Below are 19,473 nucleotides of genomic sequence, written 5' to 3'. Positions count from 1 at the left end.
AATTTCAGCAATGTGCTCTGGGGTAAATGCAAGAGTGAGGTGTGGTTTGACAAACGGGGTGAGCATTGCTTGGAACCCTGCAGATGCCAGAGTGGGAGTTGTCCAGATCATGCAGAGCAATATTACCCAGAATCCTTTGATGCAGGATGGATGTTGGTGCCCTGTAGTTCCAAGAAGACACTACAGTGGGGACTGTGCATGCAGGAAAGACTGTACTTTGCCAGAATCCCTCAGTGCCCAGTGTGAGTGGGTGAATTGGGTTCTGCAGCTCTTTTTTTAAATTTTATTTTATAATTTAATTTAATTTTACATATCAGCCACGGATTCCCTTGTTCTCCCCCCCTTCGCCCCCCCCTTCCCCCCAGGTTCTGCAGCTCTGAAGGCCACTAGGAGATTCCCTTCCGAGCTACAGGTTCTGACAGTGGCTGCTGTTGTCCTGTTGTTTACTTAAAAGTCAAGAGCCTGAAGAGGCATCAGTCCCTGGCCAAGTCCCTCCAGCTCAAAGACTACACTTGCTAGAGTGTCCTCGGAGCTGTGTCTGGTCTGTGCCCAGCCCTTGCTGCCACCTGCCCACTGGTGTACATAGCGGGGACACATGGCCTCTCTGGATCTGGTCCCCTAGTGGTCAGGCGGTCAAGTGCAGGGGTTGGGATCGACTCCTTGCCTCTTTTCTCACCTGAATTTCCATGTTGGTGTTAGGAAGCAAACACAGCAAGACATCATTTGAAGCCCCTGAGCACATTTTACTGTACATACCAAAGGAGGAAGGAGCACAGCACCATTCTGATTTGTGCCACAGTGATTTAACTGTTTTAGCTCTAGAACAAGAGATGTGGAGTGTGAGCTGTGGGCATTGTTACTAAGTGAGGCAGGACAAAGAGTCGGCCAGGCTTGTGTTGAGGATGGCAGTATATGTAGCAGCTGTCTAAGTGGAACAGTGGTTTTAAGGCTACTGCCATCTAAACAAAACAAAACTAGGGTCGGCCACCTCTCTCAATATGCCGAAGATAGGAGGAATGGTGGGAAGCAGAGGAGATTTAATCATGTGCAGGAACACCACAGGGGTCCAAGTTCATCTTCCGGGCACTGACAAGATGTTAGTCTTAAAAATAGGAAGCACTGGGAAGATGGCCAGAGAGGCAGGCAGAATTAAGTCCTCATGGGGGTGGGGTCTAGTTGGTCATTGTGTCAGTTCCAAATCTGCAAGATGGTCCAAAAGTCATTGTTTGGGGGTACAAACTGGTTCCTAGTAGATGATTACTTCTCTGGGTGCAGTTTTGTCATGGTGGATAATTGCTTTCCTCCAAGGAGAGTCTGTCCTTCGAGCCTCTGCTATACCTGAAATCCAAGGTAAATACAGGCTTAGGATGATTGGGTACTTTTAGGTACCCTTTGAGAGTGTCTGGAACAAGTCTGTCTAAAAATCTGACTGTAAGATGCCTTACAGGCTACTCTTCTCTCTGTACCTTCAGCCTTGACTGAATGAGATAGGCTAGGTACCACCAGTTCTAGGTAGACCAGATGACCCAAAGTAAAGTGTAGACAAGTTTCTAAATGATCTTATTAAATAAGAAACATGGAGCCAAATATAGGGGTGAAAGCCTTAGATCAGGGAAATAGGGAAAGCCACCAGCCAACCTTACCTCACCAACTCTTCAGCTTCCAATTGTGTGTTACTTCCTGTCTACCCACGCCTTTATTGCCTTGCTGTTCTACCCTCTCATTGGCTATCTTAGCCCAGCTACCTCACTTCCTCTTCCTACATAGCTCTGTCACTGTCTGTCTGTCTGTACAGACCTCCAGGCCTCTATGGTTGGTAGTGGGATTAAAGGCATGTGTCACCACCCTTAGCTCTGTTCCCTAGTGTAGCCTTGAACACACAGAGATCCTGCCTGCTAAGAGATTAAGGGCATGTGCTGCCTGACTTCTTGTTTACTTAAAATGGCTAGCCTTTTCACCCTGATCTCCAGGCAAGCTTTATTTATTAACATACAAATAAAATACCACCACAGTAAAGGAGAAAGATATAAGATGAAAACAGAAATGCTAGGTTTTTTTGTTTGTTTGTTTTTTCCTGGTTTTTAGTTACATTGTGGTCTTAGTGTAAGAGCAGCTTCAAGTGCTTGGTTTATTTGGACTGTGTCTTCTTGCAGAGTCTTGGAAACTGGCCTTCTACCTGATGATAGATTATACCTAATGATTATATTTTCAGAGGAGTCAGAGTTGGGTTCTGAAGCCCTTCTGAGTTGTAAGAGAACATGAGCCTTTTTATAAACACTTCTGTTGTGTGACCATTTCCTTAGCTGCATTAGGTCTATGTAATAGTAATAGGGCTTTGAAATTTTCCTCTTGGATGTAGGGAGGAGGTTGAAGATACCCTCCCCAAGATTCCATTTACCACCTCCACCCATCCAAGTGATGTGATGCTAAACTGTCTAAGAGGTAAAAAGTTGACTGGGAGCTAGGCGGTGGTGGTACACGCCTTTAATCCCAGCACTCGGGAGGCAGAGTCAGGCGGATCTCTGTGAGTTCAAGGCCATCCTGGTCTACAGAGCGAGATCCAGGAAGGCACCAAAACTACACAGAGAAACCCTGTCTCAGAAAATCAAAAAAACAACAACAAAAAAAACAAGTTGACTTGAGGTAGGAAGTTTGAGTCACCCATGCTCCTGTGAGTAGCCATAATAACTCATTTATTTCCCGAGTGGGACTTGATGGAATCTTTCTTTGTTTTCTTAGCTCTTCCACAATTTGTTGTGGAAAGATGTTTGTTTTGTCTCCCCAGGAAACTTGTGAAATAACTTCAAGAAAGTGAGGTCAGGGACTATTGGTGAAATTATTAAGGCCACTCCACGTAGTTAAAAGGGAGGTTTAGCCGGGCGGTGGTGGCGCACGCCTTTAATCCCAGCACTCGGGAGGCAGAGCCAGGCGGATCTCTGTGAGTTCGAGGCCAGCCTGGGCTACCAAGTGAGTTCCAGGAAAGGCGCAAAGCTACACAGAGAAACCCTGTCTCGAAAAACCAAAAAAAAAAAAAAAAAAAAAAAAAGGGAGGTTTATTTTGTGGGGTAACTTACAAGTGAAGGGATAGGTAACAGGGTCTGGGAAAGGTGTAGCACAGTCCGGTGGTGTTCTCTGGAGAACTCTGCTCAGTCTACCTCCAGCGTCCAGGGTCCAGGAACCAAAAAAGCCGGCGCATCTGGATCTCGGGTCTCCAGGGTCCTCTCTCGGCCTCGCCTTGTAAGTGTGACAGTTACCGAAGCCTCAATGGGGGTTAGAACTTCCAGATCAAAGCTGGAATGCCGACCCCCACTACAAGGGACCTGTTAGGTTGGTTAGAGCTTAGCACATTTTTCCTGTCAACACTGAGCTTTCCTCAGGCAGATATTGTAGTAGAAGGTTGTGGAGAGGGATGTTGTTGTTATCACTTAGGACACAGTCCTTGTCCTCTCTGAAAGCAAGGCTGGATTAGTTTGGTCCAATCTCTTGGTGCAGGCATTTGGACTGAGTTACCATGTTCTGACAGTTCTTTCATTCTTACTGGTCCCACTTAAGTAGTCCCTTGAGAGCTTGTTCTTTGAGAGTATATTCTTGACTGAAGATGGGCCCTTCTCTAGTTGGGAGAAGGTTGTCCTCTTTGACGGGGCAAGCAGCCTCAGGAGGGATGGAAGAGGACTCCAGCCTGGCTAGCTAGGTCAGCCAAGTCAACCCTGGTGATTCATGAGGTGACATGTCACAGCCAGATTGCTCTCACATCCTACATGTTCCCTAGTAGTTTTGAGTGGAGATACTTGGTTGCAGATTTGCTTCCTACATGTTATCTGTAGTCTTATGCTTTGCTTTATATATTTCAGGAAGTCCTGGCCAGACTGAACTCATCTCAGCATTTTTTTCTAATGGGAAAAGTAAGAACATTTTTGAAAAGGTTTTATGGTGAAAGGATATCTCAGAGATGGGGCATGGGGGTGGGCAAAGAACACCACAAAAATCAAACCATGCCACAAACTTCACTCTAGAGATTTATTTGGGGGGGGGGTGCTGCCTCTGAGCAAGAATGGGGTCAGCAACAGGCCAGGCCATGGTGTCAGGCTTTATAGGGGTTATGGAGCATGCACACAGGGAAAATATGGCAGTGGCAGGGCAGTGAGTCATTGAAGGGGGGTGGGGGGCGAAGGAAGGGGTGCTCCAAGGAACCTGGTTCTTGAATGGGGGCAAAGGACTTTTAGTGGTTCTTAGTATACCCAACAATTTTCCTGTATGTTTTTAGGTGGTTGTATTTTAGCAGAAGAAAAGAATTGTGTGTGGTCAGATAAAAAAGATGAAGTACAATTATGGTTTTATACAGCACTGAGGCTGCTTTACCTGGAAAGCTCCTGACTGAATGAAAAAAAAAAAGGTGAAGAAGAAAAAGGAAAAGAAAGGATGAAAATGTTTGATTATTTTTACACAAAGAATTAAATCTTAGCTGAATATTGATACTGCACACAGAAGGCAGAGCATTGTCAACATTATTTCAGAGTTGATGTTTTGATTTTATACCTATCATTGCTGAAAACACTGCTTTACATAAATACCACAAAATTTCAGAAATGTGTTTAGAAGCAGTTCAGAAATGGTTGGAAATTCTAAATTCCAAGCCAAAATTAATTTGATTTTTTTTTTTGAGACAAAGTTTCTCTGTATAACAGTCCTGGCTGTCCTGGAACTCACTTTGTAGACCAGGCTGGCCTCACACTCATTGAGATCCACCTGCCTCTGCCTCCCAAGTGCTGGGATTAAAGGCGTGTGCCTCCACCACTTGGCTTGATTTTTTAATAGGGCCAGAAGCACAAATAGAAGTTTTAAAAAGCAAATAGTATAACATGATGCAATTCAAAGATACACTAGTTTGATATATACTGAGGAATAACAGTAGGGAAATACTAAAAGTTGTTTTCTGTAATTAAACTATTGTTTCTGTAAGGGAGAGTGCAGGGAAGCCACTGAACTGGACTGTTCCATGCGTGGGGAGGTTTGTTGCTAATATGAAAGAGAGAATAGCCAGAGGTATCTGTGGGAGTCCAAATTTCAGGGACAGAGTGAGCGGCAGACTGGCAACAGCCAGGGCAGAGAGGAGAGCAAGGAGAGCAAGGAGGGGGCCTTGAGGTCATAAAGGTAAACAGTTGGGGCCGGAGGGAAGCCTATAAGCTAGAACAGCCTGAGAGCTAGCTTAGTTAGGGAGGAGTCGGGAGAGCCAGAAGGCTAGAGTGGGGACTTTGGCATGCTTAACAGGAGGAGGCACCAGGTTAGCACTGGGCTTTGATATGTTACTAGATAGATGCTCCATTTGCCTGAGGTAGGGAAGCAGCTCTGTTCTCAAGTTTCTGAGGAATGCTGCCCATGAGTTCTAGCAATCCTTTTGTGTCATGCCTGAGCTGAGCCCAGACTGCCATTTTGGGACATTACTGCCTTTTGGGGATATTGGGATTTGGGGTTTTCTGTACCCTGATAATAGGTTTCTATGTCCATACAGTAAACCGGATCAAGCTGATTAAGAAGTAAAAGACCAAGTTTATTCTGGGCAAAGCAGCTTCCAGGTGACTCCTTCAGCCCTCAGAGATGGAGGTGGGAGAAGGGGCAGGAAAAAAAAAATCACATGGCTGAACTAAAGGGGGGCACTTATATATCCTGTAGTCAAGGGGTAATGACGAGTCTGCCACAATCTGGGTTTGTGTCCAAGTATGGTACATTTTTAGGTGGGTCTTAGGTGGGTCTTGGGCTTTTGACAACTTCAGGGGAGGAGCCACCAGCCATCAGGAATTAGGAACTATACTTTTTGGGGGTTTTTCTTTGTTGGAGATTCTCTGAGGGCGGGTTTGGAGAGGCAGGAATGGGGCTTTTGCAGAGGCAAGCTGTTCTAGCCAAACATTCCAACCTCTTGGGTATATGGGCACTGGTACAAGTCTGGCTACTTCCTGTTGACGTGGGATGACATGGGGAGGGGGAGTTGGGAGTCAGTGGGCTCAGGCTCAGTGGGAGGTATGGGTGAAGAAGCATTTGGCTAACTACCATCCTGGAGACCTTAGGAATCTCTTTCTGGAGGAAGCAGAGAAGGCAGTTGCTAGGAGAAAAAAAATAGATTATTATCACTGGTCCTATGAATGGGGCTAGTCATGGGAAGAATGGAGATTGCCAGTAAGAATGGAACGGAGATATGCCCAGGGTATAAAAAAGAGACAGAGGTGAATGAGTAAGATATAAGAGCAGATAGGCCCTTCATTGGGATATTCTGGAAAAACAGAGGGTGGAGGGTCCCAGTTGCTGGACAGACCACTTATCCTGGGTAGGTACCCACTTGAGTGAGCCTGAGGAAGTGGTACTGAAGTCACAGCACTGATGTCCCAGGAGCTGGGCAGAATGAGTGGTAAGGATCACAGTGTAGCTCCTGTCCACCAGAATCTAGAGACTTAGATAACTGCTTGAGGAGTACCCAGTGCCCTGTGGAGAGTGGGGCAGGCTCAGGGGAAGTTGAGTCCATTGGCATGGGGGCAGGGAGATATCTGTTAGCATGTGAATAGAAAACAGACCTTAAACAAAAAAAAAAAAAAAAAGCCGGGCGGTGGTGGTGCATGCCTTTAATCCCAGCACTTGGGAGGCAGAGCCAGGCGGATCTCTGTGAGTTTGAGGCCAGCATGGGCTACCAAGTGAGTTCCAGGAAAGGCGCAAAGCTACACAGAGAAACCCTGTCTCGAAAAACCAAAAAAGAAAGAAAGAAAGAAAGAAAGAAAGAAAGAAAGAAAGAAAGAAAGAAAGAAAGAAAGAAAGAACAGACCTTAGGAAGGAGAGGTATGGTAGGTACCTGGCTAGTGGAGGGGTCTGGGCCTAGAGGTGGTGGTTGAGGAGGAACAGCCTTCTGTAAAGGAGCTCAAAAGGGGGGTGGCCCAGAGGTTGGTAAGTGCAATGGGGAATAGGGAGGGCCAAGATAATCTAAGTTCAATGGAGAGCTTGGTGAGTTGTTGTTTGATGAGTTCATTGGCCTTCTCAACCTTTCCCAAGGATTGTGGGCAATAGGGTATATGGAGCTCCCAGGAAATGTTGAGGGCTGCAGACACAAGCTCCATGACCCTGAAAGTGAAAGCTGGGCTGTTGTCTGTTTGGATGATCTGTGATATGCCAAGTTGAGGGATGATGTGTTCAAGGAGTCCCTGAGTCACCACATTTGCTGTTTCCCTGGAGGTGGGAAATGCCTCTATCCATCCTGTAAAGTGTCAACAAGAGTTAGAAGATAATAGAGCTTCTATGAGTGGGCATGTGGGTGGTCAACCTGTTAGTCCTCACCTGGTTGGTGTCCTTGGAGCTGGTGCAAGAGCTGGCATATCTGGAGGGCCCCCTGCAGGTTGGCCTTGGCACACATCTGGCAGGAGGAGTGGACCTGTAAAATATGGGTTTGAAGATGGGTGGGGTCAAAGACAGGCTCTAAGATGTCTGAAATGATGGGCAGTGTCTGGCCCTGGGACAGGATGAGGCAGTTATTTAAGTGGAACCGTCCGTCCTTGTCTGCATGACCCCTTTTTCAGGAGTTTGTCTCTCCCCTCTGGTTGATAACAGGGCTGATAAGATGGTGTCAAAACCAAAATATGTCCTGTAGATCCAGTGAATCTGGAGGACAGTCCCCAGGCTACTGAGTCAGCGCTGGCATTGTCTAAGGCCACTGGGTCCTTGAAGGACTGATGTCCCCAGCAGTAGATTATGGCTACTTCTGCAGGGAGCTGAAGGGCCTCCAAGAGCTTGGCTATAAGGGGTTCTTTGATAATGGGAGCGCCCTTGGTAGTGAGGAATTTCCTTTCCTTCCAAAAGACAGAATGGGTATGGGCTATTAAAAAGGCATATTTAGAGTCAGTGTAGTTGTTAGCCCATTGACCCTTAGCTATTTGGAGCACTCTAGTCAAGGTGATTAATTCGGCCTTCGGTGAAGAGGTCCCCATTGGCAAGTGGGTCACTTAATAGAAGTGACCATTGCATAAGCTGCCTAGTGATTTCCTGATCTGTCTATAAGACACTTCCATCCACAAAGGAGGTGAGTTGGGGGTCTGTGAGGAGTTAGTCTAGGAGACCAGGGTGGGGTGAGCATAAGGCCTCCTCAGCCTCTGGGCTGGAATAAGGGGGGGGTATCAGAGGAAAGGACAGGGAGGAGGGTTTCAGGGTTCAGGGCAGAGCTGGGGGCCAAGGTAATTTGGAGGTTCTTTAGAAACTGTTAATGAAAGACCTGGACCCATGAGGGTCCAAGGACGGAAAGAAAAGAATGGTTCAGAAGGTTGGAGAGGCGGTGGGTGGAATATACAGTGATTGGCTGAAACAGGGTGATCTTGAGAGCCTCCCAGGTGGGTTTGGCTGCTAGGGCTCTCAAACATGGGTGTTATCCACACAGTGGGGTCTAGTTGTTTGGATAGGAAAGCAACAGCTTGTTTCAAAGGCTCAACCAGTTGGGCTAGGATGCTGGTGGCCACTCCCACATTTTCATCTGTATAGAGGTAGTAGGTCAGGTGGGGTCTGGAGAGCTAGGATGGGGGCTGTTAGAAGGGCATCCCATAGTAAAGAGAAGTGGTGGCAGATGGTGGCCTGGGTGGGTGAGGGAGGAGTGTGCTAGGACTGGAGCCAAAGGTGGAAAGATCCTGGGTCAAGGCTAGGCCAAAGAAATGGGGGCTGTCCCAGAAATCCTGAGGAAGAGCAGTCCATATGAGCTGTCTGGAGGACCATTTGTCATGGTCCTCCCAGGTGAAGGCAATGAGAAAATATGAGTCGGGGTGTAGAGGGACAGTAAAAAAAGGCATCTTTTAGGTCTAGGACAGTAAAGTGGGAAGTTGTAGGAGGAATATTGGAAAGAGGGGTGCAAGAGTTGTTGACCACTGGGTGGGTTGGCATAACTGCCTCATTAATGAAGTGGAGGTTCTGAGCTAAGAGGTCAGCACATGAGGATTTACACACAGGGAGAATGGGAGTGTTGCAGGATGAGCCAATAGGAATTAGAAGGTCCTGAAATAGAAGGCAGGTAATGGTGGGTTTGAGGCCTCGGTGATGGGTGTCAGAAATAGGAAACTGGGGTCTGGAAGATAAGGAGGAGGGTCCTTGAGGAGAACCGGCCTGGCTGCTGGTGAATAGCAACCCCAGAGGAGGAAGGGAGTGAAAGAGTGAGAGGCCATGTCAGAGTGGACACATGAGAGAGGCGGACGGACAGACAGACAGGGAAGATACAAGAGGCAAGTGGGAAGAAGAGGCAAGAGAGCGAGCTGTGCCTGGCGGGCACTGTAAGGGGTGTGTAAGTCACGTAGCTGAAAGACACCTGGCGGCAGCTGATGACGTAACTGCTTTGGCAGAGGCAGGCAGAAACCAACACTAACCCCACAAAACTGTTTGCCTGAGCATTCTACTTCAGAGCGGAGTGTCTGGAGCTCCCTGGAGAGTAGCTGGTGTTTAGCACACACTGGAAGGCCAAAGAAGCTTGAGCCTATTGTCTTACTTTGGTTTCTTATTGCTGGGAAGAGACACCATGGCCAGCAACTCTTATACATAAAACCATTTAATTGTGGTGGCTCACTTACAGTTTCAGAGGTTCAGTCCATTATTCAGGATGGGGAGTGTTATGGGAATTACGTCACTGCCCAATTGAGAGGAGCGTTTTTTGGTCCAAGAGGTGGGGTTTTCATTGGAGATGGACGTGACCAAGAGAGTGGAGAAGTGCACGGCCCTTTTGAGCTTGGAGAGGCGCAAAGGCAGTGGCTTGTGATTCGGCTCAGAGTCATTAATATTTATGCACAGGATTTTGCATTTTAATAAACCATAAAGAAATTTCTTGGGGGTTTGGAGAGATAGCTCAGTAGTTAGGAGCACTGGCTGCTTTTCCAGAGGACCCAGGTTCAATTCCCAGCACCACATGGCAGCTCACAACTGTCTGTAAGTCCAGTTCCAGGGGATCTGATGCCAATGCACATGAAAAATAAAGTTGAATAAATTAAAAAAAAAAAATCTAACATCTGGTGCCCAATATGGGGCATCCTCTGGCCCTGGTGCTCTCCGTGCCCACCCACCCTGTAGCCACCCACCCCATAGGCCCTGGTGCTCCGAGTGCCCACCCGCCCCACTACCTTGGCACTTCCCATGCCTGCCTACCCCACAGTCTGGCTGCTTGAAGCCACCAGGTGCTCTTCTGAATTGGTTTTGCTGGTGCACACAAGCACTGGGGCAGAGTCTGGTCCAAACCACTTTGAGCATTTGCTCAGCGTGCTGAACCTGAGCTGCCTTGGTGCTGTGCCTGCTCCACCTGCTGGTCAAACATCATCACTACATCTATACAACCCACTTCTCCAAGAATCGGTTGGAACTGTGCTTAGTCACTCGGGAACTTTTAAAGGGTAAAGTAGGCTATTAAAAAAAAAAGTAAAAGAATAAGGAGAAAGGACAATCTTAAAGCCTTTCCCATGTCAAATATTGGGACTATCACAATGCAGGGAAGTAGGACCCCACTCATGGCTACTATGGACAGGATGCTAGAAAAACTGAAGAGATAAACAACTTAGCTGGGATTGATATAATGTCGGTCATAATGATGATTAGTCTGGTAATTCATATTTTGTCCTTAAAAAGTGGTTTGATAACTTTGCCAAATATGAGAAATTGACTGATAATATGCAACTCTTAGAAAAACTTACTGTTCAAAAGATACAAGCCTTAGAAAAGGCTACTACTGATAATATGTAAACCTTACAAATAGTTACTAAGGAGAATAATACAATTTTGGCTGACAAGATAAAAGCTCTAGAAGTATTTACTGATGAAGAAAGCAAGAGGCCCCTGAGGAGTTTCCTGATGGCAAAGGGTTACATTGCCTGTCCCTTGTTGATCTGCATTCATTGGTCCAATGTCGGCCTTTCCCATACCTTCTGCATATTCTGGAAGGCCTTCTGTTTGGGTTATCTCTAGAAAAAAACATTGTTTCTAGGAACGTTCTGCCTACAATCCCTTTTTAGGTGACCTTGTTTACCACAATTAAAACATCTGATATTTTTATTTTTCTTCAAGCCTTTAGGTATCACCTCTCCTACCCAAGTATCATCATAGTTATGAGATTCAATATTGACTGTATTGGATCCATTCCTCTATGGGTGCTGATATTATACCTTTAAAGGCCCAATTACCCTTTTGCATTGTGAATTAGCGTTTTCAATAGCAAAAGATTCAGTTAATATTCATCTAACTTCTGGATCTGATTTCATGCTATTTCCAGCTAAAGTCAAACTTTGCAAAAATTCAGGGGAGGCTTCTTTTAGGCCTTCTGATGTCAGGAGCCATTGTTGTGAGCTATTGCAGGCCAGGACACAAATACAGCATATTGCAATTGATAATTCAGGTGTCAACCCACTAGAGGAAGGATTCTCAGACAGGGTGCCCTGTCGTGCAAGACTTGCAGGCCATGACTCTGGATACTGTTGCTTCCATCTGTAATTTCACTTGTGCAGTAACAGCTGTGATATCTTCCCATTACCACGCATTTTCATGTAATGTGCACATGCAATCTCATGATTACATCTCAATCTTATGAGCACATACATATCCGTGGATGGTCAGGAAGATGACTTTTCATTAGTTGTACACTTCTGTTATATAGAAAATATACTAGGAGATGTTTCATAGCTAGATAACAAGGTTTGAAAAAGGAATTTTCTATCATTAGGCAACAAGCCAATGAAATTATAAGGAAATATCCTACTTGTTCTTTGTATAGCCAAACTCCACTACCTGCAGTAATTAACCCAAGTAGTACTCAAAGAAATGAAATTTGGCAATTGGATGTGTTTCAATTTGTAGAGTTTAGAAAATTAAAATATGTACACCATATCATAGCTACATACTCAGAATTTCAATGGGCAACTACTTTGTGTTCTGAAAAGGCTGATTCTGTAACTATACATCTATTAGAAGTTATGGCCATCATGGGAATACCTGTACAAATTAAGACTGACAGTGCTTCAGTATATGTGTCTAGTAAAATGAAACAGTTTTTTAACATATTATAACATATATCATATTATAGGTATACCATACAATCCTACAGGGCAAGCAGTTATAGAATGATCTAATCACACTTTAAAAGAAATCCTTAATAAACAGAAAGAGGTAATAATGACTCCTAGAGATAGATTGCACAATGCTCTTTTGACTTTAAATTTTTAAATACTAATGAAAAAGAAACAACAGATTTGGAGAGACATTGGATAATAGGGAAAAAAAAACAAAAAAAAAAAAACAAAAAAACCGAACAAACAGCAAAAAACAAAAAACAAACAAAACAAAAACAAAAACAAAAAACCAAAACCAAAACAAAACCACTTAACTAAATCAGCTAGTATACTTTAAAGATGTGTTGACCTCAGAATGGAAACCAGGGTATGTGTTACATTGGGGAAGATATTTTGCTTTTGTTTTCACAGGAGAAGAAAAGCTATGGATACCATCAAAATTGATAAATATTTAATTTGAACAGGAGAGACCTCTTGATGAGGAGAGGTGATAGTTCATCAACCAAAGTGGCAATTCAACACGTCAAAAGGAAAAACTCACCAAATTAGGGTCAGGGCAGAATTTTTTTTTCCAGGAAAATGAAAACATCTAACTAAGGAATCTAAAAACTTTTGAACAAATGAAGCATCAGAAGAAGAAGGGAGAACCATCTGGAAAAAATGACCAAGAAAATGGGTAATCTGGCCTAATGGTATAAAATACTTCCTACAGGGTAGAATTCCATAAACCTTTCAAAATTTCTGTTTTTGCTGGCTTCTATAGACATGTTAAACAGGCAGGCTTTATGTAGTCCTGACTCAATTAAAAACTAAGGCTGGCTTTGGAATTAGAGTGTGGCTTTCTCCTTCTCTAAACCTAAGCATGCAGCTAAAAGAAAATTCAAAGTCTCTGTCTCATATCAGAAGAGCCACCTGGTATGGGACAGAAGAAAACCAAAATATAGAGACTATTATTGTCACAAATTTCATATCCATGGAATTTATTTTGACTCTTTAAAACTTTTCTTAAGCTATAAATACTATCTCAAAATTTAAACTTCCTGTTTTGATATTAATGATATTATAAAGTACTAATTCTAATCTTAGGTTTCATGTAGTTTCCTACATGTGATTTCAGGCTTAAATTTAAACAGATATTTAGAAATTAAGCCTAGATAACCCAGATGTATTTAATAGATCATGGTCCTTTAGCCGCCCTAAGATTTACAGCATATAACATTTAATATGTTCAAGTTTTTCTGCACTGAATGATAAGAATTCCTAACAGCGATCTCTGAAGTCTCCAAAAGAATGATGGGGCCCCACAATGATGATTCTACTCAGATTGTGATAACGCCACTAAGTCAATAAACACCACCCAAAGATCAGGCAGTGGTGGCACACACCTTTAATCCCAGCACTTGGGAGGCAGAGCCATGCAGATCTCTGTGAGTTCGAGGCCAGCCTGGTCTACAGAGCAAGATCCAGGACAGGCACCAAAACTACACACAGAAACCCTGTCTTGAAAAAAAAATTACTCAGTTCATTATTTTTTACCCCAATAGTGGTCCATAAATCTTTGAATCATTAAGAGTCTGCAATCAATCTCTCCTAATTTGTACCTTTTGGGGTCAAATTTTTTGTAGATTTATTTTATATCCTAAGTAATTAGTAGACTCTCCTCATTGTATTTTTTCAGGAGAAATTTGTAATACCCAGCAAGGCAAAACTTCCTTTACTTTTTCTAACATTTTTTTCTAAAGTATCTACCTTTGGATCAGCTAATAAGATATCATCCATATAATGGCAAATTACAGATTGTAGAAACTATACATAAAATATTCCAATGGTTTTTACACAAAATATTGTCACAGGGTGGGGCTATTTAACATTCCTTGTGGGAGAACTTTCCATTGATACCTCTTAACAGGCTGAGAATTACTATAAGTAGGTACCATGAAGGCAAAATTTTTCCTATCCTTTTCTTGTAGAGGTATAGTGAAGAAACAGTCTTTTAAGTCAATAACTATAATAGCCCATCCTTTAGGTAACAGAGAAAGCCAAGGCATTCTAGGCTGTGGAGAGCCCATTGGCTGAATTATTTTATTTATGGCTCTCAGATCTGTCAACACTCTCCATTTTTCAGATTTCTTTTTAATAAAAAATACAGGAGAATTCCAAGGGCTGGTGGATTCTTCAATATGTTGAGCATTTGGCTGCTTCTGAACCAGCTATTCTAAGGCCTGTAATTTCTCTGATGTCATAAGCCACTGCTCAATGGAGACAGGTTTGTCAGTTAACCATTTTAAGGGTACCTCTGAGAGTTCAACAGCTGTTGTCCTCTGTTTTTGTACAGCCTGAATGATCGGTGTCTGTTTTTTATAGTGCCTTATAATATTCTTCCCAGAAACATGAGTTGATTTATGGTCCATTTCTGAGAGTGGAGGAATGTTAATCTGGGTATTCAATTGCTGTAACAGATCATGACCCCATAGATCCATTGTTACATTAGCCACATATGGCCTCAATTTTCCTCTCTGTTCTTCTGGCCCTATACATTCAACCTATTTTATGCTTTGTTTTACCTGAGATAGGGTTCCAATTTCTAGGAATGGAATATCTACTTCCTGAAGAGGCCAATTTGAATGCCATGATTTTGTTGTAATTATGGTCACATTTGCCCCTATGTCCAATAGACCCTCAATTATGACATTATTTGTACCATTAGCTTTGATCTTTGATTATTTTTAGATTATTACAGATATTATTTATATCTGCCAAAATATTTGTTTTGTGGCTTCTCCTGGAATTTTTGATTCATTTTGTAAAGCTGTTCTATCATCCAGAGCAGTATGTTTTTTTGTTTTTTTGTTTTTTACAATAGGTACTGACTGGATCCTCTAATTGTTCTGGGGAGGAGTTTCCTTCATAGAAAATGAAGGAAATTCTGGGAATGACTGGACCATGTTTGACTTGGGGGCCTGTGAGAAGCCCCTCTGAGGAGTTTCCCAATGGTAAAGGGTTGCCTTGTTTGTATCCTATTGATCTGTATTCATTGGTCCAATGTCTGCCTTTGCTACATCTTCTGCATAATCCAGAAGGTTTGGGCCTTCTACTTGGGTCATTCCTAAAATAAACATTTTTTTTCTAGGAACACCCTGTCTACAATTTTTTTCTTAGATGGCCTGGTTTACCACAATTAAAACACTTGATGTTTTGATGTTTCTTCAGACCTTTGGAAATTGCCTCTCCTATCCAAGCTTCATCATTATATTCAAGAGACTCAGTATTGACCATGTGTTGAATCCACTCTTCTATGGGTGCTGATCTGACCTTTAAAGACCCAATTATCTTTTTGCATTCTAAATTAGCATTTTCAAAATCCAAAGATTCAACTAGTACCCATCTAACTTCTGGATCTGATATCACTTTATTTACAGCTTTAGTCAATCTTCACAAAAAGTCAGTGAAGCGTTCTTTTGAGCACTTTGTATAACTTTAGTAAATGGCTCATTTATTTTTCCTGATTCTTGACTCTTATCCCAAGCAGTTAAGGCTGCTGTATGGCATAGGGACAAGGTATGCTCATCAATTGTAGCCTGATTATTTACATCAGCAAAATGGCCTTTGCCAAGGGAAATTTAAAAACCTCTATTCTTACTTTGCTATTCAAGGGCCTTAGGTTCTTCTCTCAACCAGATTTTCCATTCTAACTGAGGACCATATTCTAATACTGTTGAGACTAATTGATCCCAATCATTTAGAGTGATTCTGTTCCTAGAAGACCACCTATTCTGCCTCACATATGCTGAATGTATACCATAGGAAATTATTGCTTCCTTAATATCTTTTAAATCTCTCATATGTATAGGTTCTCATTTCCAGTGTGCATATCCTTTGGGATAATTGTTATTTGCTGACCTTTCACAAACAGTAACAGGATAAATCATGTCAGATGTGCTAACAACCCTAGGCAGTTAATCTCTAACTCTGTAAGGTAATGGTGAGGTTGATTCCCTTCTAACTTCTTTTGTCTGTATCTGAACGCTCTTTTTTCTTTTTCTTTTTTAAATCCATTTTAATAAGTTCTTTTAAAGGCTTGGAATCTGTTAGTAATTTCATTTTGTAGGGTCTGAACCTCCTGATAAGTAAGTACTTCCAAAGCCTTCATTAAATCAGTTTCTTGTTCTTGTCATTCATATATAATTTGAAAGCTTTTATCTTATCTACCAAGGCTGCCTTGTCTTCTTTAGTGACTATTTGTATGCCTTGCAAATTACTCTCCAAAGCTAGTGTTTGTCCTGACAATTTTTCATAACCATTTTTCATCGTTTATGTAAATACCTCTAAAGTTTTTATCCTATCTGCCAAGGCTACACCATCATCCTTAGTGAGTATCTGTATGGTATACATATTGCCTTCCAAAGCCAATATTCTATCTGCCAATTTCTCATAACAATTCTGCAAAGTCCGTATCATTTTAGTCAGTTTCTCATTTTTGGCACTGTTATCAAACCATTTTTTAGCGATAAGATACAAACTGCCAGGCTAATACCAATTATAGCTAAAAAATGTATACATTCCAGCTAGGTTTTTTAATCTCTCATCTTGTCCGTAGCAGAAATAAGCAGGTGTCTAATTTCCTGCTTAGTGATATTTCCCACCATTGGCATGGAAGGGGTTTACAAACTGTAAACATTTATTTATTTATTATTTATTTACTTATTTATCTGTCTAAAGTGTAAAGTTATTACCTCAATTAAAATCCTTGGAAGACTGTCATAGGTGTAATACTCTTGATTGACCTGCAGATTTGGATGGATGGTTTGTGGGAGGATTTTAAGATGCAATAACGATGTTTGGCCAGCAGGTGTTACAGATGTGGCACCAAAGCAGGTCGGCTCACTCAGGCTCCTAGAGTGGGCTCCTGTGAATTAAAGACTCACCCAAGCAAACCTGATACCGGTGAGTACTAGGCAGATCTGCAGAGACCACAACAGCGATGATGCAATACACTGAACAAATCTGGTTAGAGAGAGAGAGAGAGCCATTGGCAGTCCTCAGGCTGGGCGGGTGTTCCGAAGGCTGGAGAAAACTCTGACCTGGTGCTTAAGCAGAGCAGAACAATGCCGTGCCCACACTGCAAAGCAGGTGCTTAGGGAGTGCTGGCACACGTGGGCACATGCTCGCAGGTGCAGTTGTGTGAGCTCGAAGGCTCAGGGGCATGCACAGACAGCTCAAAGCGGGGATTTTATAACCAGAGGTTATAGTATGTGGCCAGCAGCTGGTGTGGGCATTTAAAACACTGGCAGGAATTCACCGGTGTGAATGCAAGGCCGAGAGGGGCAGGGCTGTGCCTAAGCGGGACTTGGGGATATGCGGGTGGCCAGTAGGCCATGCACTGGGCACTGGTTCACGCAGGCACATGTGGCTGGAATGCTGGAGGGATGCACTGGGGCCAGAGAGGAGGCAGGAAACACCGATGCTTTAGGCCAATCTGCTACAGGTGCAGTTCCAAGTTAGGAGTGGGGATTTTAAAAAATCGGATGGGCTGAGCCGAACTGGGAGCTGGGAGCACAGCCCGGCTGTGTGGCAGAGTATGCGGCTCCAGCTGGGCTGCAGAAGGGCCCACAGCTCCATGCAACTAGCCATGGCCTTGTGGGCAGCCTGCGGAGCTACTGCAAGCGGGGGTGGGGGGGATATTAAGCTAGCCTGTGTGGGCAAGGTGGGTGCTCAAGAGGTCACTGGGGCCATGGGGATGCCACACACACACATTGGGGTGCCACGTGAAGTGTGAACCCACAAAAGCCTATTTGATAATTTATTAAGCGGTGCAACGGAAATATAAACTCACTAATACAAACCAAGGTGGACACCACTGCGGATCCTGCTGATCCAGCTGCCTCTGTTCTGTCCAAGGACGGTGGGAACCAACGGCAAGCTGCTCCTGGAGGCTTGATCTGGTCCTGGCCACCTAAGAGAATGCACAACCCCTACTGCTCTGCTCTTAAGTGGTCACATATGCAGGCAAGGCCATGCCCTAGGGCTTGTTACCCCAAAGCTGTTGCCTGAACAGAATGAGTTCCCACAACAGAGGTGGATTTTTCGGTCTTTCACTGAGTTATGCATATTTGTCATCGTGTAAGGGGGTTGGTTACAAGTTGTTATTGGGTATGATTTAAAAAAAATGTGGGGGAGATATGATAGGATAAAAAGGTAGGTTATTGAATCTACTTTATTTAATCTATTTTCAAACTAAAAAGCATTTTAAATAATTTACACTGGTATGTATTTTTCATATTATTGATACAAATTTAAGATTACTTTTGTTATACTGTATATATGTTTCTACTTCTGTTTAAGGTATTTTTTGTATATCATTACAAATTTAAGGTTATTGTCCTTATTCTGTACATCTGTTTCTATTTTTGCTTAAGGTATTACCTATACAGCTTGTTTATTTATGCAATGTGAGTTTTAGTCCTTAAAAGCTATTTAGGATAATATAGAAATACAGGTTAACAGTCACCCATAACTATCAAATTTATAGTTATGTTAGGTTTTCTAGGTATACAGAGATATAGTTCAGATAGGTAATCTTCAAACAATTCAAAGACTTATGCAATATTGCATATGAAATGTTTTAATGTAGTGGGTGGCTGTTTGAGCCATGCCCTGAAGCACCGCCCCAATGAGGTAGCTGTTACACCTGCCTATGACCTTGAGGTACACGCCCCTGGGGAGTGGCCGCTGGGGGACCCTTAAGACCTGGGATGCATGTATGCTCTCTCTCTTTGCTACCTCATGGTTTTGGATGCTGGTATGGACCAGGGCAGAGCTTGCCAGAGAAATGCATTAATTAGATCGTGCCTCACCCTTCCAGGATCCTGCGACAAATTCCTTTATTCTGCCTTGTGAATTAACCCCCAAATAAATTCCTTTGACCATTAAATAGACTCCATGGATTAATCTCATTTTAATATCTTAGACTTTTCTTGACATGAGACACGTCTGCTCCTGGCAGCACTGATTTACTTCTAAAGAGGATGACGGGCATTGAAGAAACTCCATATGGAGTTGGCTTTCTTTGTGGCATGAGCTAGCATTAGAGCAAGAAACTACCCTTACCTTGACTGCTGACAGTACGCTGATCAAACTGGACAAGCAGGACGCAAAGAAAGGTGACTGTCAAACTTTGACAAGACAAGGTGGGACAGTCCTTCAAATTTTTCTGCTTCTGAAAAAAGGTTGTCAGATATTCTAGGCCTGTAGGCCAAAGTTGGACGCCTCAGCATTGCAGAGGAACCTTTGGTGAATGTCCAGACAGCCAGCTGTTTCTGTCATTTCTCACATTTCATGCTTACTCAGGTAATATTATTTCCTTCTTAGGTATTTGATGGGGTTGAAGACTAGACAGTTGCAGTTCTCCTGAATCTTGGCAAAA

The sequence above is a fragment of the Peromyscus eremicus genome, chromosome 4 (assembly GCF_949786415.1).
Source record: "Peromyscus eremicus chromosome 4, PerEre_H2_v1, whole genome shotgun sequence".
NCBI lineage: Eukaryota > Metazoa > Chordata > Mammalia > Rodentia > Cricetidae > Peromyscus > Peromyscus eremicus.
This window is presented reverse-complemented; position numbering follows the sequence as displayed.